The 24715-nt window shown below is 37.9% G+C and overlaps 1 protein-coding gene across 2 annotated transcripts in view; it reads right to left on the minus strand.

The window, feature by feature from the left end:
* The window catches only part of LOC124158948, a 123239-nt gene that overhangs the window by 94467 nt on the left and 4057 nt on the right, over positions 1-24715 (minus strand). The gene's annotated exons all lie outside the window — the stretch shown is intronic.

Raw genomic sequence — 24715 nt, forward strand, 5'->3', positions numbered from 1 at the left:
TGTCCTCCGGGGCTGACGTTATATACTCTCGCGTATGCGCGGAACTAATCGTTCTGAGCTTCAATGAAACGCGTGGGGTATCGCTTTCGTTGTCCGTAATCCTGCTGGCGGAAGCCTTTGAGAAGCTTAAAGGCTGGGCTTCTCTTAAAGGGATTATTCGCATCCTCCCGCTACCAACTGTTGACGGGCGAAGTTGAATTGATTTCATTCGCACTCCTTATTCCTGATCTCATTCTCCTAATTCCCTCTGAGGATTATTAAACCCTGAAGTTGCTCAAGCATCTTTCATTTTGAGAATAGTTTATTTTTTCTGCGGTGAAGGGGTAGATTTCCGCTGAGAATTTTTAAACCGCTAATTTACGGTCCGCTTAAGATTGTGGAAATGGTAAGAGTATCTTCATGAAGTTCTTTCCGGAGGTTGCAGTACTTTGGTTTGATCCAGTCTCCAGTCCCTTTTGGCTGCATTGGTTCCCTGATTACTCAATACCGAATGCCTATGCTATGCTGCTCTGATGCTGGGAATAATAGAAGACACTAGCATAGAGGTTTCTGAGACAGTATCGGCATTAGAGCTCATGATATGATTATTTTATGTGTCGTCGACACACTTCTAAGGAATTCGCTCTCAAAAGCATTCTTCGTTTTACTATTATGTTACAATTCTTTATGTGGGTATATGGAAGTAGCTTCGATCTAAATAGGATTTTTACTTGAGGCATGAAGGAAATTACCACTTTTTAAAAACTTGACGTATTAAAATTGCGTCAACTATAATTAATTTAATAATGTATACTCGTTCTAAGACATCACAGAATGCTGCCATGTGTATAAATATAAGTAGAAAACAATTTTGAATTAATTAAGGCGTACCCATAATATACTTGAGTAAATACCCTAAAAAAGCGCCGACACCTTCAATTAAGAACGAAAACCCCCTTTTTCCGTATTTTTAATGGTTTCTCGGGTTAGTGCAACGCGGTATCATCGCGGAAAGTTACCCTCAGGTACGGAAAAGCTTTACTGAGTATAGATAAGGAGTGTATTTTATTGATGATGCATATGTTATACTTAGGAACTTTTTAATAATCTCTGATTGAATCAGAGCACTGTGATATTCGCGTTGAAATGTGTAATTAGCGAATTAAAATGCGGTATTAAAAATATTCAGAGCTCAAGGTCAAATACGATGTTTTGGGGGTTGGATGGAGAAACGAATAGTATTTTATGCTAATACAATAGCTTGCCGATAAATTGAGGTATTTTACTATATGAACTGTCCTAGTTTTGGTTTGAAACTCTTAAACAGCGAGATAAGTATATATTTAATTAGTATTTATTTAAAAACCTGTCAGTTATTTTAAGAAATAATCGTAATCGCAGCGATTATTTTCGAGTGTGGAAAGACGGTTGTTAAAATGATGTCAGCCAAGATTGTGTTCCATTGTTCACTGCGGAAGGGATGACGACTTCAGCAGTGAAAAATTTCAAGGTAAGAGAGTGAACACTGGTGACAGATTTCAGGTCATTATTTATTTTCCCCATGGCTACGAGTAACCTGAGGGACAATTGAGGGTTTAAATCAATTTGGGTGGTCTAAACTTGGTGCGTTGAGTCTGTCTTGCCGAATGTTAATTATGATTTTGTTTGCTCCATCCTCAGTTTTTCGTTTGACATTTTGATGAATTAAGGAAATATCGAAGTATATATAACAAATTCTCTTGTCAAAAAAAATTAAAAGAAAACAGCACTTAGAGTTAATGATATGGACACCAAGCTTTAATATTTGGTGGAACTTGTAAAAGGTTTTTGGTAAAAGCACTGCGCCAAAGAGGAAGTCATTTCTTAGCATAAAAATAAACCTGAAGTCAACAAGCCCGCATTTTCTTTTCCTTTTTGGATTCAAAAACAGGTTTTTATCCTTATATGCTACTTCATCAACAGCAGGTTTCAGTTAATAAAATGAAATATCTGTCCAAAAATTCTACAGGAAATTCCATGGTTCATGGTGAAAATTCCCGATTGACTTTTGTAACTTAGAGGCAAATTTGTTGGCCATCTTTATTCGCTCTCTTAATAACTTGGCACTTTCTAGTCGATGATTCCTCTTGACGCTTCAAATTGGTCCTTACCAAGCTGTGACTCTCTTACCCATGCTCGATTTATTTGTCGTTTGTCTTTTTGAATGTGAGGTGGGAAGAACCTTCGGTTACCCGTCGCCTGAAAACGGGGGATTTGGAAAACAAGAGAATATTCTTAGAGTGGTCATGTTAAATCGGAGATTAACTTAACGCTAATGCACGGCAGAAATGTTGGTCGGCTTTCTCAGCGAGATCTCGACTTCATCTCAGAGAGGGAAAGTGACAGTCTTCGTGCATTTTAATTTCATAAAAGTGGTGCATCGTTGTTGAACTATAATTCCTCAACGGAGAATATCGTTGGCCTTAATGTATAGCGGAATGATGGAAGAATATTCGGTTTGTGGTGACGGTTTTAAAGACTTAATTTAGCGTGAGAATTATTAATTCGACTGCATGATTATAAATAATAATGTTTGTAAAATTATGAGAATAACACATAAATTTGTAAAAGGAAAAATACTTGGTTTGAGAATCCAACCACGTTTATATTGGCTATCCTGGCCATTCCGGTCACTTGTGTCATACGTATTTAAAAAAATATGATTGCTTACTTTCTACAATTGGTCAGTGCCTTTTTCTGGTAAACTAAAGGCTATAGACCCTGTCCAGGTGAATATATTTTCCTGGAAATACATGCACAACTCATTTTACATGCTTCTTAGGAATTACAGATTCAAGGTATTGCTTTCAATTATTATTGCCTTGAACTACCAATGCTCTGCCTTCGCTTTTGAAAAAGACGAAGCTTATTTTCTGCTGTGTTCTGTTTTTGCTATCATGGCAGCCCTAGCAATCAGTGGCATGCAGTAAAAATTTTAAGACAGTATGTAACAAATATGGACACATAAAAGATGCAATTTAACAGTGGAAATTTTGTCCCTCCACCATCAATCATGAATACGTTAGATCTAAGCGCATGGGTAACCCTCCCCTGATAATCCACTAATTAGATTTTAATACTATCGTCTTTGTTAAGATGTCACGTGTAATGGATTCAGTGGAGGAAAATGGCTGACCCTTCATTTAATGACCGTTATCTTTTCATTATCTCCGCCCTCCCCTCCCTCTTTTTGCTCCCCGACCTCGATTCTCCCTCCACCCTCCTTCTTTCCTCTTCCCACTTCGCTTTCACTCATTTCGATGACGGGCGAAATACGAGACCTGTACACAGGGCGTTTCAGGAAGAATCTGCAATACTTCAGGAGGTAGTAGGGGAGATAATTTTTATTAATTTTTTGTTAGCTATAAACATGGGGTCGCAACTCCTTTGTTACTGATCTGTGGCAACGCAAACATCTTTTAAGGCCGTTTTACACGGGGCACGGAATCGCGCAGGTTAGAACTGTATTAATTTCTAAAATGGCGTGGAATTGCGCGAATGCATGAACGAAATTAGAATAGGGGCTATTTTGAACAGGGTCCTCGCATTCTCGCATGTGTTTTAGCAAGTCATCACATTACACGACGCAATTTTGACTGCGCCTTCGTACACACGTCAGATTGTGCAAGTACGTGCCCCGTGTAAAACGGCCTTCAGATGGACTTTGTCGTTACCGTGAAAACGGTTTTTCTCGACATTTTATTTGGATTTTTAGGACATTAAACAATTAAAGTTGGACGAAAGTTTGCGATTACAAGTGTATGAAACCATTAATCTCGAAATGTGTGAGGTTGCGCAAGCGTTATTGCTGATGCTCGCTCAAAACTTTCGTTTAATTAGGGTCAAAGATTTATTGGGGAGTACACAAGTCTTGAAAATGATAGTGTTTGTAGTAAAGGAGAGTTGCTATTCTTCCTAACCTTATAATGGATTTCTATAAAGTTGAAGCCTCAACCATTGAGTACATCAAAGATTAATTGTTTCAGACAGCTATGATCGCACGCTTTCGTCCAACCTTAGTTATTTAATGCCCTAAAAAGTCTAGAAAATTAAATAAAATGTCGAAAAGGCTGTACACCCAAGAAAAAACGTTTTCATGATAATTGCAAACTGCATAAAAAAATGTTTGCTTTGCCATAGCTCAGTAAGTATGAAGTTAAAATGGTATCCCTTACCACCTTCTGAAGTATTTCAGTTTCCTCCTTAAGCACCCTGTATTATAGCGATGGACTTTTTGTGTATTATTTGGAAAATGAACCAACTGAGTGCACTGTCCCATGACAATTATTATTCAAAACAATTACAGTATCATCCATGATGAAGACTGCCCAGAAATAAAAGAATTTTTGACTTTAGTTTGCTCTCTAACGTGCTTGGTTAGAGAAGAATCAAGTTTAAACAGTAGTTAACATAATTGTGCATGTATTCATTGATCCTTTTACAACGAATTTTTAATGATATTATGACTAATATATTTGGTTACATATTTCTTCCGTTGATACCTTTTTTCACTGCTGCGTATTTAATCTCATTGCATATTCTACTTCATTGTATCCAACTAAATGGCTGACTTATGATATTTTAAGAAAATAAGAACTTTTCTCATGGTATCATATGATACCTTTTATTGTATCATATGATCCTTAAGATAATTCATGAGTTCACCAAATAAAAACTTGATAATCACACCCGTTCATTTTGTCGTAAGATGAAGAAATTGCCATTATATATTACGACTTCGTTCGATGGATATTTACTTATTAAAAATTGGTATTCCATCATAACGCCAATTATAAACTTAATATGGTTTGAACCCTTGTCACACCAACCCACCCATTGCATATTTAAACGGCGCGGGGCAGAAAATGTGGGAAATTTAATATGACTTGTCTCGAACACCAAGTGCAAATCCGCGCGTAAAAAAACATTTTACAGAAAAATTGACTGTAAAATGATATGATAGTGCTTTCTCGACAGGGGAAGAACTTGAATATCATGGAATTAAACTGAGCCAGCGACTGAAATAATAGCTTAGACTGTTATTATACCAGTAACTTTTACAATCCATGCTCCGGCATAGAAATTCGGATTGTGCAAATTGTCCGGATTGACCATAGTGGATTGTAAAGGTTACTGGTAAATGAAATTCCACAAAGTGAACACTTGTAAAATTTAATTCAATAATGTACGCTACTCAGTAATTCACCTGCCATGGGCTTCACGAAACTCGCTGTTGTAGTATGAAGGGTGGCGTCGCATTTCGGCAATGTGACGTGATGATGAATCTATCCTTGTGTTCGAACACGTATACTTTAGTGTGTGGCGCCCAGCTCATTTGCATCGCTCCACTTTTTATGTCCGTGTCAAACTCCTTCAAGATCTACGGCTAGGACGATAAACTTACTCAGAGAAAGTGTCATCATTCTCCAGCTCGTTTCCAGCGAAAGGGGCGGATGACTCAGTTAAATGGTTTGTCATCGTTTGCTCCATTTATATTGCTGGTAAATTTCGGGCTATTTTTGGACCCTCAAGGACCACAAGTTGGACCCTCCGTGTTTTTGTTTTTTCATTTTAATTTTTTCCCCCCTTCTCGTCCTTCTCTCTCGTACTTATTTCGTCTTCTTCTCCTCGTTCACTCTCGTCTTCCGTCACCATTCTCTCTTTTAAGCTACCTTCACGATTATCTGTGGTTTTCGCGTGTCACAGTAAAACGATCCAGTCGCCTTCTTTCGTTTCAAACGGACTCCCTGATTCTCTCCCTTGTTCATTCTCGTGGTGGACATAATTTTTTTTATTCTCTCGCGCAAAATATTGCCTGTCCAGTTTGCCTCTGGTCGTAAGCTATATTTGGATGTTTTTTTTGCGATAAATTCTTCGATTTTTCTTTATGGCATTCTTATTATTTTTCCTACCATTGACTCGCCGATGGAGCAACCACCGACTGCGCGGCACGGTAAAAAAAACATGGATTTTATTTTTTTGCTGCGAACGGTCGCAGATGATTCTTTGGATAGACAATCTAAAAAGTTTTCTGCAATTTTGATGAAAATATCTCGAGTTTACTCGCTGATCCTTTTTTGATAATTGTACACGCGAAAATTCGACGAAAAACAGGGTCCGCCATTTTGAAATGCATCGACGATAAATATAACGAGACAATGAAGAAATTAGATTATAGGAAAGAGAGAATAAATATATATACACTAATATATTATAGCTGATATGGAATTCTCTTGCTTTAAAAGATTCACTTTCCAATATTTGTCGAACACGGTATTCCCCATGGCCACCAGCAACCTCCGGACTGTTCCGCACGTTCGAAAAACCGATCTTAATTTCGGCATCGGAGGCGGTCATAATTCATCTCTACGTATCACACTCGACAGGCTTTGTTGTATATGCGGTGTTAATATCTCGCAGAAACTTGATGATCCTTTTTTTATAATCCTATAAAAACACAAAATTTCGACGAAAAATAGGGTCCGCCATTTTGTGTCGTATCGACACCAATCACTACAATTGTAAGTCATGAAAATTAATGAGGATTAATAATAATATACAGCTTCTCTTAGAAGTAATATTGGATATTTATGTTAAAAAAAGGGTCCACCATTTTGTATCGTATCGGCCACAAACACTACAATTGTAAGTCATGAAAATTAATGAGGATTAATAATAATAAACAGCTTCTTTTATAAGTAATATTGGAAATTTTTGTTGCTATTCAATTACTAAAAAAAGGTGTGACATTAGTTTTAACATGCTGTATTTCGAAAAAAATTCAATGCGGGCAATTTTTGCGAAATTTTGTTCTACTTTGAGGCCATGTAATTTGTTTAAAAAGTAACAAATGAAAACGGTTAGCGTCAAAAACATGGAAAATGTATTTTCATCAACTGTACGAAGTTTCAAATTCCATACTAAAAAAACCATTTTGGAGGTTTTGTCCACCTTCTTTCGATTTCAGCCCACTGTTCGCCGCCGCGATGATAGCCCGATGACGACTCGACGGTAGGAATAGGGATGGAAGGAAATGGAATGCAAGAATCTCTGCGCCGTCATAAAGAACACGTGACAATCCATTACCGAAATCAAGCTTTGCTGTTCCTAGGGAAATGTGGATTAATTATAGAATATTCTTTCAACTCATCCACATATGATTCTCTTCATTACCGTGAGTTTTCGCTCGATGGGTGGAGGAACTTACGTATTTTTGGCGCCAATACCGCATTGTCTGGAAGCTACGGCCGATATCGAGCTCTTTACGATCGATCTCTTTGAGATTGGAGCCTATAAGATGATGAATATTGTTTGAATGACTCAAATCACTTTTATGCATGTTTTTATATACATTATATTCTTATTTCATTTTTTAATGTTCACTTGTAGTTTGTTTTAGTTGATTTGTGGTTCTTTAGTGTTTTGATTGAGTTAGCGCTTTGGAGATAGGAAAAACAAAGGATTGTTTTACCGGAAGCCATATCGATGGTTAAGTTCTAACAGCACGTATCTCAAAAATAGCAAATTTTCATGAGGGCAAAAAAATGATTAATTTTTTTACTTGCACACTGAAAATAAAAACTAAAAGTTTATAAAAAAAAGAGGAATTCATTTGCAAAAAAAGTTCAGTTGTTTTTTGCTTGTATTTTATTTTTTAAATGTTACTCCACTTTGCTTAAGATACCAGTGTCAAACTGGCAGAATTTGAGATGCGTGTTCTTAGAACTTAGCCATCGATATTGAGGTGTGAGAAAGGAAGAAAAACCATACTTAGTGTCAAGTGGTAGTGAAGTTTTTATAATCGCTTTGATACGTTGAAGTATCTCGGGATTTCGGTGCGAACGGCAGCCACTCCTGGTATTGGCGACGCACCGGCGAGAACATCCTTTTTTTCTCCTCATTATCTCGACGTGCCTTCTTCGTCTCAATCATGGGATGATAGAGTCGCGAAAAAAAATTCGCGTCCATAGAGGGTGAGATGCATGACCTCCAAACTTAAGCTTATATCCTCTCCTCAGTCTGACCTCTCTCACCCTTGGTCGCTCCTCCCAAAGCGTTTGCCGATACCGAAAAATCTTAAGCGAGGCCCGCAACAATAATAAGAGACGCGCTCTTAAATGTGCTAACCTATAAATCGTCGGGAATATTTCTGACAACAAAGCCTGCCTTATCGCCGGCCTTGAGGCGGTAAGCAATAACACGCCTTTTTGCTGCTCTCTCTCTCACTCTCGTAAGTCGATGCCCTTGGCTTCTCTCTTGCGGACGCCCGGGCATGGCCGAGTGAGGAAGTTAAAGAGGAGAGAGAGAGAGAAAGAAAAAAATGAGTCGCCCTTCTCCACAAGGGGACTGCATAGAGGAAGCCCAATTCCATCTCATAGAAGGCTGAATTCTGTTGACGCTTTGGTCGCATCTTAATCGGTTTTTGAAAATGTCCGCGGCGGGGTGATGAGTGCAATGCGATCCGCTCTTTTCTTCCCAATCTTTTGCATAATATTGTTTGTAATTTGTCTGGGTATTTATATACCGGGTTTGTAATTTTTTGTAAATATCTGGGTATTTATATCGATTAAAACAGCAACTGAAATTCTTCTGCGCACCTGAACTCTGTTTTTGAGAAGGTGGCTCGGACTCGGTGACCACAAAGCGGGTTTTTTTCCCAATGGGGCACCTATATTCCAATCAAATACCTGTAATACTTCGTATTCGTCTAAAATTATGGTTGGAATATATTTATCATTATTACTATTATTATTATTATTATAAATTGCGAGGAATAGAATCGAAAAGTTGTGAATTTGATAGATCACGACGTCATGTATATAAATTTCGGTTAGCACCCCCAGTGCTGTAGTTGGCAAAAAATACAGGCGGTACTCACCAAAATTTGCCAACAGCTGAACATGTATTATATGTACATCCGGCCGCGATTGAAATGTCAAACTCCAACTCTTATATTAGTTCCATGTTGTGCCACGAGATAACTATGAACAGGTAAATAATTATTTCAGATTTTCTTTCTGAAATCCATCGGACAATTTACAGTAGGACTATTTTTTGCTGATTTAAAAAAGGTACTTAGTTTAACCGGTAAGCTTGTAACGAGTTTTGATTTTAGGGGGTACGACGTACCGGCTCAAATACAGCACTGAGCGCCCCTTATAGGGTGGTTCCTATTATTTTTTTTGCCTAAATCGAAATATTATTACTCCTGGAGTACGTATTTCACGGTTTTAGATTTTTAAATGACGATATCTATTTTTCGCGATTAAATGAAAAGAGAAAATTTTCAAGCGCGTGTAAACGCGACGGCAAAGTATGAATGCTGGGAAAAGCCCGTGTGACGTCATTCTGGTTCCGGCTGTCACCGTGTGAGGCCACCTTGGTGCGAGGCTATGAGCGCCGCTACGATGCCGGCTGCTAGCAGTTAGCGCTTGCCTTAAATAAGATTATTAATACCCTATCAAAGGAAGGAAACTTTCCGATCATAGGCAATTTTAATAGGTGACTATTAAGAAATTTTTCCTGAGGTATGTGCCACATGCATGCATTGGTAATCTCAGACGATGCAAAACTCCTGACTACTCGCATAGAAACTAGGTCCCTTTGACGTCACGTGGAGTGGCATCGCATGAGCTCCAATTTGGCTTTTTTCAAATGAGGTTAAAATTGACCATTAACATTCGTCTAAACTGGGATTTCTAAAACCAAATAATTTGTATATTATGAATGCATTAATGGTGGGTAACGAATCGCAATCAATGTCTTTCGTTTTCTTTGATGAAGGAAACTACCCGATTATACCTAATTTCTCCATGAAACTCGGATCAATTTGCCCGTCAGCGACGCGAGTGGCGACTTTTGTAAACCCATTCAAATGCGCTGTGGGTGACACCGCATTTAGAGGCCGACTTGAGGATCCTCTTTTGTAATATTCGTGCCCTTGGTTTTTCTCATGCGGACGCCAAGGCATGGCCGAGTGAGGAAGTTAAAAGAGGAGAGAAGAAAAAAAATGAGTCGCCCTTCTCCATTTGCGGAAGGCGTGCGCATTTTTCGCCCGCTGTGTGTCATTTTTTTTATCTCTTCGCTGTGGGTATGAGAGGGAGGATTCGTTTCATCCGGAAGAATCGGGGGAGGGGGAAGCCGCAGAATCGCGACCGCTGAATCCACCGAAAATGCTATTCTGTCATTCTTTCATTCATCTCTCTTTCTTGGAATTACAGTTGGACGAGAGACAATTTTCTTCTCTCGCTACGAGGCTCATATCTTGTACATTTATGCCGATATAGGATACAGATATTTTGGATGGGATTTTGAGGTCTTGTAGACAATGAAAAGCCTCAGTGGCGGTTTTATTCATTCTTACTAGATTCGCGGCTGGCCTAACATGCAGCTTTATTACTTGGTTTCGGAGGCGGATCCAGGATGGAGATAGGTGGGCGATCTTGAAGGTAACGTCTCAGCAGTAGTGGGAGTCCGAAAATATTACCATATTATCTAGGGTACATTTGATACCCAAGGGGGGACTATAGCCTCCTAAAGCTCTTCTCTGGAACTACCGAAAATATTACCATGTTATCTATTAATATATTACCATATTATCCTGCTTGGTTTTAAGAATCCTGAGGAAAGGGAGATACTCCATGAAAACCTACCTTAATCGGTAGAATACTATAATAAAATAAATCGTCGCTTGGTACTCGCTTCGTCCTCACCCTGTCTCTTTGTTATCTCGTTTAGAAGGGGAAAAAATGGGAAGAAGATGCGTGAACTCTGCTTCCTCTGTTACTACTCTGGTAGAAGATCTCAAACGTAACATTGGACCTCTGTACTGAATTATGTCTCAATATAAAAAAAATGTTTGCCTTAAAAATTTAATAGATCCGCAGACATGAAAGGGTCGCCATATTGAGGGTTTTCTGGTACCAAATGAGTCTGAAACAGATCATCTTCGCTACTTAAGCACTAATATAAAACAGGAATGTCATTTTATTGTGCAATATATATAAGAGATTCTAGATGCCACCCCATATTCTTAAAAATTCGCATTATTAGCTTATTATTAGATAAAAGTACTTGCTTTAGTTAGTTCCTGATGAGATTCATCTTGTCAGGGGGGAGAACATCTTTTTGCCTTGACAAATAATAAATTCCTTTTTGTGGAATACTCCCGAAATCCTCTGTGCACTTTTATTAAAATATAAAAGTTCCTATGTTTATATCATTTGCGCATGTGCATAAATTTATATAATTTTAATGACATAGGAGAAATTAATTGTGGGAATTAGTTCAAATATCCCACTAATTATAAAAACATTCTTTCTCATTTTCATGTAGCTTAGTCCCAATTCACAATTACGTCCAAGTGAATTAAACCACATGTAAAGACGAATGAGAATGAAACAGATTATCTTCGCTACTGAAACCCTAACATACAATAGAAATGTCATCATCGTGTAGGATGTATATAAAAAATTTAGATTCCACTCCATATTATTGGAAATTTGTTGAATTTCTGTAGACAATAACGTCGAGTTTTTGGGAATTTTCAAATATAATCTGCCGCGAGCACATGAATTTTCTTTAGTATCGAGTTCGTATGGTGAGCCTGGTGCAGGAAGTAAACCTGATATTTCTTGTAGTAAGACCATCGTGTCAGGCATACATGGCGGGGTTTTATTCTAGGGAAGTCTTCACTTTCGGCATTCGCAGGAAAGAAACCAATCTTTAAGTTGATTACTTTTATTTTACTGTCTGTTTGATTAGGGAGGCGTCCAAAATTTAAGGTCATTGGTGCCGCGAAAATAGATGGGTGGTCTGATGTAACCATGGCCTTATCGGGAACTGACTTGCGGTATTATTGTGAAGTCAAAGGGACCGATATAATCGTTAGAGTTAGTCGTAATTCCTCTTCGTGGCTCAGAATCTGTTGCTTTGCTACTTGCGATGGCCAACATGTGTAAATCTTGCCTTCGCCGATCACTGAAGTTTTGATAAGGTTTCACCGCGAAATGTCGCGACAAAATTTATTAACACTCTGTATACGCTACGTTTATTTAATGGATGTGTACACATTTTAGCTTTACCTGCTATATACCATTTGAGAGCGGAATTTTATGCCATAAACTGTAAAAATGGCGAATAATAAGTGAATTTCTCTCTTTTAATGGTTTTACATCCTGTCTAAAGGCCTGGTTACACGGTACATTAGAATGTACAAGAATCTGTACATTTTTCTGAATGGTTTTCTGAACAGATTCTTGTACATTCTCATGGACAAGATCCACGAGTAGGTGGTTACCTCAGAGTAAGGATTGGGGTAGAGGGCGCTTTCAGGCTGCGCAGTGGCAGATTCTTGTAGTCAACATGGTTACCACGTGATCGTGGGAAGTAGTGCGGGAATCCCTTGTGGGAAGAATTGTGGGAAGTGTGGGATGTATATGCTGTGTATGCGGGATCTTGACTACATGCGCAGTAGCCAAAGCGCACTCTCCCCCATCCTTACTCTGAGGTGGTTACACGGTACATTTTTTCGGACATTTTTTCGTACATTTTTTAATGCGCAACAAATTATTTCAACTTCAAATATAAACCAATGGGGAACATGCAAACTTTTTTTAAATTACTAGAACAATAAGATACTTACCTCAAATGTACTTGCCGAAAATTTCACGGATGAATAATGTTTTATAGCTGAGATATGAGTCTAAAAATAATCTTCATCGACTGTTTGAAAACACGTGACGGAGCGTGCGCGCGTTACATCACGGCCTGGAATCCACTGATGACAGACTGAGGAAGTGGATAGAAAAACTGCCTATTTAGGGACTCAAACGCAAATTTGGCGAATATAATTGCTGCTTTAACGTCAAACTTCGGATTGTGAATATATTGGGTTGCCAAGGCGTTGTTGAAATAAATAAAGGCGATTGTTTGGGGCACGGTCTTAGAATATGGTTTGGGGGGCTTTGGAAAGATTAAATTAAAATAAGTTGATTGCAGATTGTGATCTACGTTACACACCTACATCATTTGCTTAATGCAGTAAGTATATTGTAGCATGGACCTTCAATAGAAAAACGTGTGAAAACCATATAAATAGTGTATCCCATAAAACCATATAAAGTGCCCCGACGCACAGTGGGCGGAAATCGGAAAAAGCCGGACAAAATTACAAAATGGCTTTTTTTGAGTTATAAGCTTGAAACTTCGCTGGTATACTCAAAAATGATTGAAATTTGTTGATATGTACTTCATTTGACATTAATTTTATCCGTTTCTGAGATACAGAGGCTCGAACGTGAGCAAATTTCCATAAAAACGCCCGTCTTCAATTTTCTCTGAAAATCTTTCAAAGTAAGTGGATGGTGAAGTTATGGGTGGATTCTTGCCGAATAAAAAACCACATAATCTGTTGACATGGTGTTTTTTATTTATTTTTCCGTAATCTTAAAGAATACAGTCCATAAATTCTTACCGTGCAGTAACAAAATGGCGGATACTGTTTTTCGACAAAGTTTTACATTTAGGTAGAGTTTCAAATAGGTTTTCGGCAAGGTCGCGCAGAGTAACTTATATGAGAGCATTCTTTGAAGATTTCTTGAGGTGTTTGTGCAGTTTTCTTTGAAATAAATTTGCGTCGCCGGAAATCACATTGATTTTCGATCGCGCGGCCGGGTTCGTCTCCGCGCGTCGGGAGTTGGATTAGCCGCGACGCGGTAAGGTTATTGAAGCTGTATGGGTTTTAACGCTCAGCATTCACCGTTTTTATGTTTTGCTTCAAGACACCGATTCTCAAATGGTCTATGGTGAAGACAGTGGAGGTTTTTCATGCCATGTAAGTGCACGTTTCATCGAAGTTCATTTCGTTTTCTTTGGATACGATCGAAGACCATACTTCTTTAAAAGCGTTCAAACCTCGAAAAAGTGAGTTGTTTTCCTGGGACTCATACAAAAGGACCTACCGGAAAGATACCAGCTGAGTCCCTTATACCTTCTTCACTCTCCGATCCCAGACCCTAAGGATTCTTCTTCGAAAACGGTCGTTTTATGACACCGCGGAGTGGAGCCTTTGACCGTCTTAACGGGGTTATTTCCACGGGAACTTCTAGCTTTTTTAAAATGCGTATCATACCCTCAGTTCTACTTTATATCCATAAAATGTTTTCTTCTTGAGAGGAAGAGAATAATGTTCAAAAATATGGCTAATAATACAGTATTCAGTGACTTAACATAACTACTAATCATGAACATAGGCTACTGATGGCAACTAAATAATCTAAATTTTATGGACGAAAATTATGGATCGCGTGACAATCTCATGTTCGGCACCCTCAGTAAGCACTAGAAAGTTGTTGAAGAAGATACGATGAAGACAGGGTAGTTTAGGTAGACAATTCATCGGGAACTTCTAGTTTTTTTAAAACGTGTATCATACCCTCAGTTCTACTTTGACTGTGGTGAAGGAAAGTTAAGTTCTCTTGAGTGCGCAGAATTTGTGAAAGTGTTTTGAATTTGTTTGTTGAGCGTTGAAATTTCAAACTTCCACTTGCGTGTAAGTACGTTTTTTAATAAATCCCCGAACATCTTTTTCAAAATAGTTATTTTAATGTATATTACTAATTTTAGCTGAAAAATTTCTTAGCATTCCTTTCCTAACTAAAATAAATTATAGCTTAAATTATCAAATGACACTGTTTAAATTCCAATCGATACGACATATACAATATGCATTCAGAAAATCGTATATGGCAGTGCAGCGTACACAAACCAACAGAATATTTATCGATATCAGGTGTACGATATTTTACATCTCCTAAGTTATTCATACCCGACGCTATTACACCGCAGATTTAGAACCCCATGATTCAGCTGTCCTTCAGTGTGTTGCAAACTAAAAACTATCGTTTTTCTTAATTTCGAAATGACTATACTTCCCTGTAGGATAATAAATTATATGGGTTTTAAGATTAAGAAAAAATTAGGAAAATAAGGTAAGCAATGTAAGCATTACTTTTCCGTTGATCATGGTCAGTAGTAAACAGAACTTGATCGTGTAAAATCCAGAGTTGAAATCATTAAGGCCATCCACCTGCCTTTCGATATAGGTAAAGTCTTTCTGATTTTGTAACTTCTTTTGCCTCTTTTTTTCACCTAAAGCGGATGGGATGGCAAAGTCGTGTCGACGTCGGCAGTGGATTTTCCCAGATAGTGTCATCTAAAATTGTAGAGCGTATATGTGAGAAGTGCCTCCGATGCAATTTAAATTCTTTATCAAAAGTTTAAAGATAAATGTAATTAACCAAAAGAAAGTGGAAACTTCAGTCGTTACCTGTAGCGCTGTTAATCAAACTAAGAGGTACAAGGGAACTCATGACTAGGAATTTATCTGAAGCATCCACATGTTGCCACATTTGCTTATATTGAGAGTGGCCCGAACTTCCATCAAAACCGTACTTAGAGATTAATGTATAGTTCACCACACATTTTGATTCTTGAGAGGTGGAAGTGGTGGCTAAGCAGGCTATTGTTCCCGATATGGTGTGGTTCAGTGGTGCTTGAAGGTTTACTTCGCACATGGTCTCAGTTATTTTAATTCCTGCGTTATAATCTGCCTTTTTTTTGCTATCGCTATTGTATCATAGCTGGGATACAATTCGTGTCCATGGCTCAGAACTGCCCTTCGAAAAGACCGATATTGACTCTTGGTCAAATCAGAGGCAATCATCAATAACAGTGCCTCTTCCACTGACATCTCAGGGTGGACCTTTTCACTCGTCCTCCTCTTTGAAAGAACTCTCTTAGCCCGAGGAGGGGTCGAAGTTGTTATTTCTGCAATTAGGTGAGCGACTTCAGTGTCTTCCCTCTCTCTCTCAAACTCACAGATGCCGCGAGAGCAAGCTTAGCAGTAGTAGTAGTAGTTTTTAAAGTTTGAATTTTCTTCTGCGTGATCTAACACATGAGGTGCGACATTTTTTGGCCGCCCGGGAATGCCTAGCAAATATAATATGAATTATGTAACATGAAGCCACAGGGGGAATTTTATTTAATCAATCAATTTGAGAGGAGTAGATTTTTACGAAAATAGTCGTCGTTTGTCGTTGAAGCACCGGGAAAGTGATGCATAACAAATTCTGGAAATGTTATAGATTCAGCGAGCCAACTTTTGTACAAATACAAAAATCGTTCATTATTTCGAGAACTCTCTGCCCATTTCTTCAGGTATGGCCATAGGATACGTTTTGTCAGGAAGTCATTGAGAAATTTCAGAGCATGAGGGTCTTGTCTTAAATTCAGCCTCCGCGATAAATAATGGAGCAAATATTTTTTACTGAGTGAATGATTTTTTTTACCAATTCCGATATTATTTTATAGGTATCAAGTCGTGTAATAATGTGAGGTGGCATTTTCTATTGAGTGGCGGATGGAGCCTATGTAAAATTTAGAAATAATAAATTTGTCGAACCTATGGTTATCCAATGTCCTAATGAGTACACGGGGAAGAACGTATGGTAAACGTGTAAAGACATGGTAATCTGTAAATCAAAGTAGAACTGAGGGTAGCTAGATCTTCCCGTGGAAATAGAAGTATGGTCTTCGATCGTATCCAAAGAAAACGAAATGAACTTCGATGAAACGTGCACTTACATGGCATGAAAAACCTCCACTGTCTTCACCATAGACCATTTGAGAATCGGTGTCTTGAAGCAAAACATAAAAACGGTGAATGCTGAGCGTTAAAACCCATACAGCTTCAATAACCTTACCGCGTCGCGGCTAATCCAACTCCCGACGCGCGGAGACGAACCCGGCCGCGCGATCGAAAAATCAATGTGATTTCCGGCGACGCAAATTTATTTCAAAGAAAACTGCACAAACACCTCAAGAAATCTTCAAAGAATGCTCTCATATAAGTTACTCTGCGCGACCTTGCCGAAAACCTATTTGAAACTCTACCTAAATGTAAAACTTTGTCGAAAAACAGTATCCACCATTTTGTTACTGCACGGTAAGAATTTATGGACTGTATTCTTTAAGATTACGGAAAAATAAAGAAAAAACACCATGTCAACAGATTATGTGGTTTTTTATTCGGCAAGAATCCACCCATAACTTCACCATCCACTTACTTTGAAAGATTTTCAGAGAAAATTGAAGACGGGCGTTTTTATGGAAATTTGCCGAAGTTACAAGCTTATAACTCAAAAAAAGCCATTTTGTAATTTTGTCCGGCTTTTTCCGATTTCCGCCCACTGTGCGACGTCTAGTACCTCTATTTACTCGCCGGAGAAGTTTTTTGCTTGTGTTCGAAGGGACAAAAATAAGAGTAATGAGTTGTTGATGATCCACAGAATGGAGTCAAATACATTATCTATATTGTCAACGGGATATCCTCAACGTAAGTACACTATTAAATCAGGGTTACCGCAGGATTTTATCGAGTTACTTATTTCACTTTGTAAACAACTATAAATGTACCTATCATTCTACCCATTGTAGGATCAAATTATAAGGAAAGTGGCCGTTTACGAGAATAAATACTGATTACGATTAAACCACGGTGAAAAATAAGGAATGTAATGGGCGGCCGGCCTCTCGTCACAAGGAGCCCCTAACAAGGAATATTCTCAAAGTGTCTTTCGCCGATATCGTTAAAATTTTGTTGGATAGTAGTGTTCCATAATAAAAGCACATTTTCAAAATTTCTCGTGCCCTTAAGCCCTGTGATATAATAAACAGGACATAATAAAGGCAGTTGAATTTTAGATTTGAAAGCGAGTGTGTCGTGATTTCTCTCCATCCTTCTCCTGTGAATCGGCGCACGCTACAGGAATATACGAGAAATATGAGGCTTTTGGCAAGGTAAATTCAATATTTATTACTGCGATGCCCATAACGTTCGCTGCATGTCAACGCAACGCCTAAAATTTCGACTCGCTTTGCAGTCGGTCTCGATTCAAAAACAGGAACTTGAGTAAATACAGCGTAAATAGTACTTGAATCTTATTTCTTTGCCTATCACATGCTTTTTATGACCTTTTAACGATCATTTGGATCTCAATCTTGGACAATTCTCGCGGTTCATACATTCAGTGCCTTTCCATCTGATCCTTCATTTTACCCATCCCCTTTTCTTGTGTTCCATTCTTTCGCTACCTATATCCAATATATCAGTGAGATATCCAAGTCAAGCAAGATCATATCAAATCGAAATAACTACCGGGGCCGTACGTAAACAATGAAGTCGCCTATACAAGCCAGATGAAATGAATGTGTCGTTTTCGTATTCTGCCACCAGGTGACTCTGAGTTCAAATTGTATGATTGTCTGAATGAAATTAAAGCAGGCGTTCAGAAATTCATACATTCTTACATTTTGCGTGGTTACACGGTGCATTTTCGCGTTCATTCTGAGATTCAGACATTCTCACATTTTCTTGTACATTCTCATGTACCGTGTAACCAGGCCTTAAGACAAGATATATCTCCTCGGGAAAGGATTTGGATAAATATCAGTTACGAAATGATTTTTTCTAATATAATTACAGATATAAAGCCTCTTGTGGTAATTTTAAAGTAATAACTGTTGCTGTAATACATATTTGTCTGACCCCCCAGAGCTGGATCGGACAATGGCACTTGGCATATTTCGTAGAAGTCTAATAGAAGGAATTTTGCACTGCTAATAAATTTAGTGAATTTTCAGTGTTAAATTTGAGCTTTTTTGTAGAATTAAAATGCACTTTTTTTATATGTGCTTAGTAACAATATTATTTATCTTTTGTGAAAGTATACGAAATATTATCCTTTGGATATTCATCATACATTAGTATGATTTGGATCCATTTTCATTTAGAATGAACAGCGGTATGTGTTCGGGGGTCTGTCATTTCTAGGGCTACTATACTGAAGTCTCCGTAAACAGCGATGAAAGGTATGAAAATAGTGCCAAGTTCAGAGTATATCAGATGAAAAAATTGAAATGGGCCATTTTTCTGTTTGCCAAGATCCAACGGAAGAAACAACTCGACAGATGGCCATCGAGTTCACTGGATGAGAAAATTGGGTTGCGCCTTGGAAGTCTTTGATAGTGACATGATCTCAGCATCTCTGACAGGAGAAGGAGGAGAAGCACTTATAGCGGCAGTAACGAAGGCAGATGTGCGGTGACAAGAGGTTTTCCAAACATGGGGGAAGATGCACCTTTACATCTGGCGGAAATTGGAATTTTGAGGAAAGGATACTAGGAGAGGTTTATTCGAGTGCTTGAGTTATACAGCTAAGGCATTATAAACACTGAGAGCGAGAAAAATAATACATTCGTATTTTTTAACCTTATGAAACATAAAAAACATGCACGCTCGAAATGGATACTGTCGTTAATACGATATGAGAATACGTAGAGAGAGTATGAGATCAGTGGCGCAGCTACTTATTAAGGCTTGGGGGGATTTAGGCGCAACTGATACAGGGGAGTCTGTAGGGTATGGAATACCCGCCAGGGTTAGCGGAAAGTGCGGGGGCTCTCCCCCGGAAAAGTTTTAAGGTAAATGGTTCAGGTTGGTGAGTTTTACGGCTTTCTGAGGGAGGCTTTTTTATTAATCCTTAGACTATTCTATAAGTACGGGCGTACAGACAGCGTTACCCAGATGTTAAGCGAATTAGGCTGGGAGCCATTGGAGACTCGGAGGCTGCGCGCTAGGCTTAGATTGCTTGAACAATTGAGAATGGATATCTTTAAGAGCGACACAGAGAACATAATATTAGAGCCACACTATATTTCCAGGCCCGATAAAAGCGATAAATTAAGAGAGATGTTTTGCCGAACGGATAGATATGGGAATTCGTTTTTCCCCCGAACCATAAAGGACTTTAATTAACGCTAGTACCAACCTCGTTTGAGTACTTCATTTTTTTAAAGCTGTAAACGGCTGGTGTCCTAACACCCCCTTCCACACGCCTTTTAGGCGGCTTGCGGGGTATTATATAGATGTAGATGTGGAAGTAACATTAGTCCAGTTACGTGAAATGGGTTAAACTTAAAAATTTCTCTGAGCTCAGTGGGGGGGGGGAGGTGTTTATCCCCCCCTAAAACCTCCCCTCGCTACGCCACCGTATTATATATTTACATATTTTTTTATTGCTAATCTGATGAAAAAATATGATTAAAAATTTAAATATTTACATCTAAATCAAACTTAATAAAATTGCTTTACCAAAGGTATTCAATATAAATATAGGAGGTAAAAGTTAAAAAAGCGCAGAAAATTCCGATATTTCGGTGTAAGTCAAGTTTATCTCTTTGATTCTAAGAGAGGATCGAGAACTAATCCATTTATTAAAATTGAGGAACTCTCTATTTCAACTTATGATGAACATAACTGTATTTGTGTCAGAGGCGGAGAGTAGTGGAGCAAATATAAGGCGTGTCACATGACGACCCGAAGAATTAAGAGGACAATAGAGCAATGAAATTAGCGATTGGTAACGCGAATTGACAAGCACTTCCACTTCAAGGGTGTTAATATACGGCAGTTAGTATCACTAGTTAGAACGGTAAGAATGCCAATTGGGCATATATTGATGATAAGCATCAGCTCAGCACTTTCTAGCTTATGGCTGTTTCGTGGGAAGATGTGATATCAAGGCAGAAGAGTACATAGCTATATGGCATCATTTCTTATGAAGCCACCTAGGAAATTAAAGAGTACTAAAATAGTGTTTTTGGTGTCAAGACATTACTTCTTACCCGTTATGGTCTACGTGGGTGTAACTAAAATTATATTTTATGTAATATTTAAATTATTTTGAGATCATTAATTCATCTAAAGGTCCTTGATTTTTCGATGATTCATCTATAGCATAGTTTCCTTTTGATATTATTGTCTTCTGTGCAATAATCTATACCGTGCAATTAGAATTCTTTGCATTCCTAATGTAATAGATGAAGGGATGAAAGGGAGTGGAGTAAGATGTTGAGCAATTATGGAAAAATGCGGAATTATAACTTTCTGTTGAAAACTATCAGGGAAAGATTTAATGGGCCGACAACAGGGTTATTTTGTCAGCGATATCACTCAATCATGAAATTTCTTCACAGCGCGCCGCGGCGACGTAACCTCAAAATATAAATATTTATAGACAAACCTCCAATTCCTTGAGATAGAAATTTCAAATTTAGATGGCTTCCTTGATTTTTCTATAAATATTAATATCTCATAAGATGTGTAGGATCAGTGTCAATCTATAAATACGACCAGCTGGTCAAACTAACCAAAATATTTTGAGGGTTAATATATGATTTTATTTAGTTAAACATAGCTGATGATGGGGACTTTGAGAGATCGAATTCCAATTAGTTGGTATAGGACAGATGCCTTGCTTTGCGTCACAATAAAGATCACGGCTATTTATGGGGCAGTAATTGCTATTATCATGATCCATGTGGACCAATTGGAGGTTTTCCAAGTGATGCTCACCAGTACGATTAGAACATTTCAATAGGTAGATGGACGGCTGCCTAGTCAAAGTGGTATGTAGTCAGTATTCTTTGGTGCTAGTCAAGGTGTTGGGAGCTACTAGAAACTTGGAGGCTACATGAGAGGCTTAGGTTGCTTGAGGTATTGAGAAGCTATATCTTTCAGAGTGACACAGAAAAAAAAATCTATAAATGCGATATATTCCCAGGTCCGACAAAAGCGGTAATAAAGCGAGATGTTTTGCTGAACGGATAGATTTAGGAATACTTTTTCCGACAAACAATAAAAGGCTTAAATGCTCGGGCAGTCAAATCTCTCGCGACGAGAACGTAAATTTTACAGATTATTATTTTCCCTCAGGTCAATGGCTATTATGCTAAGAAATCCGCGGATCCGCTATCGAGTCGGCTTGCTACGTAGAGTGTAGATGAAGGACCAGGGATATGCGAAGCCCTAAAAAAGGATCGAGCACGAGCAGTGTTGGTAAAAAAATATCGAGAAAAAGTAATCTGGCTCAATTACGTTACTTCGTAAAAATTAACCAAATACGACTACTAACTACTGATTTCAAATATTAATCAGGAAAATTACGGCTAAAATCAAAATTAATTCTTCTAAGATTGTCCATTCTAGAGACCACCTGGAAATTGTCGACAAGTGCAGTAAAATGTGGAATAATTGAGTCGCAGTAATAGTGCTAAAGTTACAATTTCACTTGCGACGCATACAATTATAAATGCAGTAACAACACATGGGATGTTACATTTTGAACACATTATAAGTAGGCTAAAACATAAGGGTGGCCAAACCTAAACTAGCGAATTATGGTACTCAGGGTTATGAAATTATCTGTAGGCCTAGATAAATCAGTGAAATGGATTAAGTAATCAACGATTACGAACAAGGAACGATTATAACTATTCCTCTTTTTCCGTAAGGAGTAATTTAAAAGTAAAAATTACATTTCGTGAAAAGTAATCGTTACAAGTAATCCGATTACTTTTACTCGATTAGTTACCAGCACTGAGCACGAGTATTGGATGTATGGGGTAAAATGAGCGTTTACCCAATGGCTTTAAGGGGTTTACGGGTGGATGCTGGCCATTCAGCGGCTTAAGCGGATTCGCAGATGGTCCGTTGGATGGGGATGGAAGTGAGGGATGGACCTCTTTTCAGCAGTGCCTTTTTCTTCTTCTCCGTTCCGCGCGAAGGCCCCATTCGCGGTCCGTCGTGAATTTGAGTGTTTTGTTATCGTGGCACCACGAAGACGGCGAAACGAAATTGGCTCGGCGCATGACCCTGCTTGCTTTCTGCAAACACTGTCTGTCTCTCCGTCTGCTGAGCTCGAGAAGAATGTTATTGGGTTTTAGAATCGAGTCTGTATCTCCTTTCTTTCTCTACGTTTCTCGTTCGGTTACTCCATTGGGTACTCAACTTAAAATGTCCTTTTCTTTCCCCTCATTGACTTTGAAATTTTATTTAGAGAGATTCAGTGAGAATGCATTAGAAATAGATTTTTTACTTTATATAGTAGCCATGATATCTGATTGAAAGGAGCAAAATCTTATTTGAATTTGTATAAAAATAATTCTTGGGCCTCATATCTACGAGGAACATGCAAAGTAAATAAGTATTTATGTGTAAAATCAGCGGAATTGGTCCAATAGTTCGCTGAAGAAGCGTTTAGTTAACAATACGTGAGTGTATTACTAGCTAATCTAGAATACAAGTCCCTTAATTTAGATTTTCTACGCCAAACGATACCAAGTATGATTTTCAAAGCACTGCACGTAACAAGTACCTAGTTGGTGTAACTGGTAGAATACCTGAACAATCAGGATTTTCATGACAAATTTCATCCTTTGTGCATATAAGTATTTTTAATTACTTTTATGTATATTCCTTCAAGCAATTATCTTTAAATAAACATACAAAAATTTGGAATTATATTATTAGTTTTGGGTCGCATAGTATCGGTGGAGGGGTGTAGTGGTATGTATTGTTTTCTAGATATCAGATATAAAGATAAAGAATGAGGTTACAATACGACTAAATATTTAGTATTTGTTCAAAATTTACTTGTTAAAAGTAATAATAATAATTTAATTAATTTTTGTGGGTACCAGGCCCATGAGAAAAAAAACTGTACAACTTTTTACCTTTTTAGAATTCATCCATTCACAAAAGAAAAAATTATGATAAATAGAAATTCAAAAAAATGTACCCTGTGCAATCCGCCGTTATCATGAAGACAATTCGATAAAACAATATTTTAAACGAAAGAGATCACACTGTGATACAAAAATTTGATACAAAACTTTAAGGTGACTAGATACAAAAATTTAAGGTGACAATTCATGAAGACAATAGTGTCAAACAAGCAATGCGTTGTAGTACAGACAAACTCAACTAACCATTTATTCACATACTTATCATTTTTAGAAAAAGGACGGTAGAATTGCTAATAAGGCTCTTTTTAATTTTTTTGTCTACAATAGACCTGTTATTGGATACCGTGAGGAATTTTACTTAGACTCATAGTGGTCTTATGCTAATCACGTCCTTTTCCGTTGCCAATCGATGGCTAGGTGGTGTAACATAGTTGTAATTGGGTAGGTCATTATTTACATTATATGCGGAGGCTTAAAAAGGGTTACCATAGCATAAAGAAATCGATTCGGAGCGCATGACACGAGAGATCTGTTATTGTTTTCCGGCCCAAGTGTGAGTACCGAGGATTATGAGTTTGAGAGTTACCTTTCAGTGTCTACCAAACAATTATTAATGAATTCTTAATCACAAGGAATAATGAAAAACATTTAAATGAAAGATTTGTCAAATCTTATTTAAAAAATACACCTCTTATAGAGTACTGTGTGACACTCACTTTGGCGAAAAAGGGTTTGTGATATGGTGCTAATAACTAAAGTGAACACGCGTTCCGGTTTGGTCAAGACAGTCCCGATTTTGACCGCTTTTGCGGGCGTGCAAAAATCATGGGAATTATGTTTGTATAATAACAGTTTGTGACAGAAAGCGTAACACAATACGGTAATAAGCGTTTAGACTTTAGTTTTCGAAGAAGGGAAAAAATAAAATAAAAATAAAAACCATCTTATTTTTGATTTTGCAATCTATTACCATGGAGTAAATATAATCAACAGATTTAGGCGTTACTTGGTGGAACGATGAGATATTCATGGTTAAATAAAAAAAAAAAAA

Source organism: Ischnura elegans, chromosome 5 (assembly GCF_921293095.1).
Source record: "Ischnura elegans chromosome 5, ioIscEleg1.1, whole genome shotgun sequence".
Classification (NCBI taxonomy): domain Eukaryota; kingdom Metazoa; phylum Arthropoda; class Insecta; order Odonata; family Coenagrionidae; genus Ischnura; species Ischnura elegans.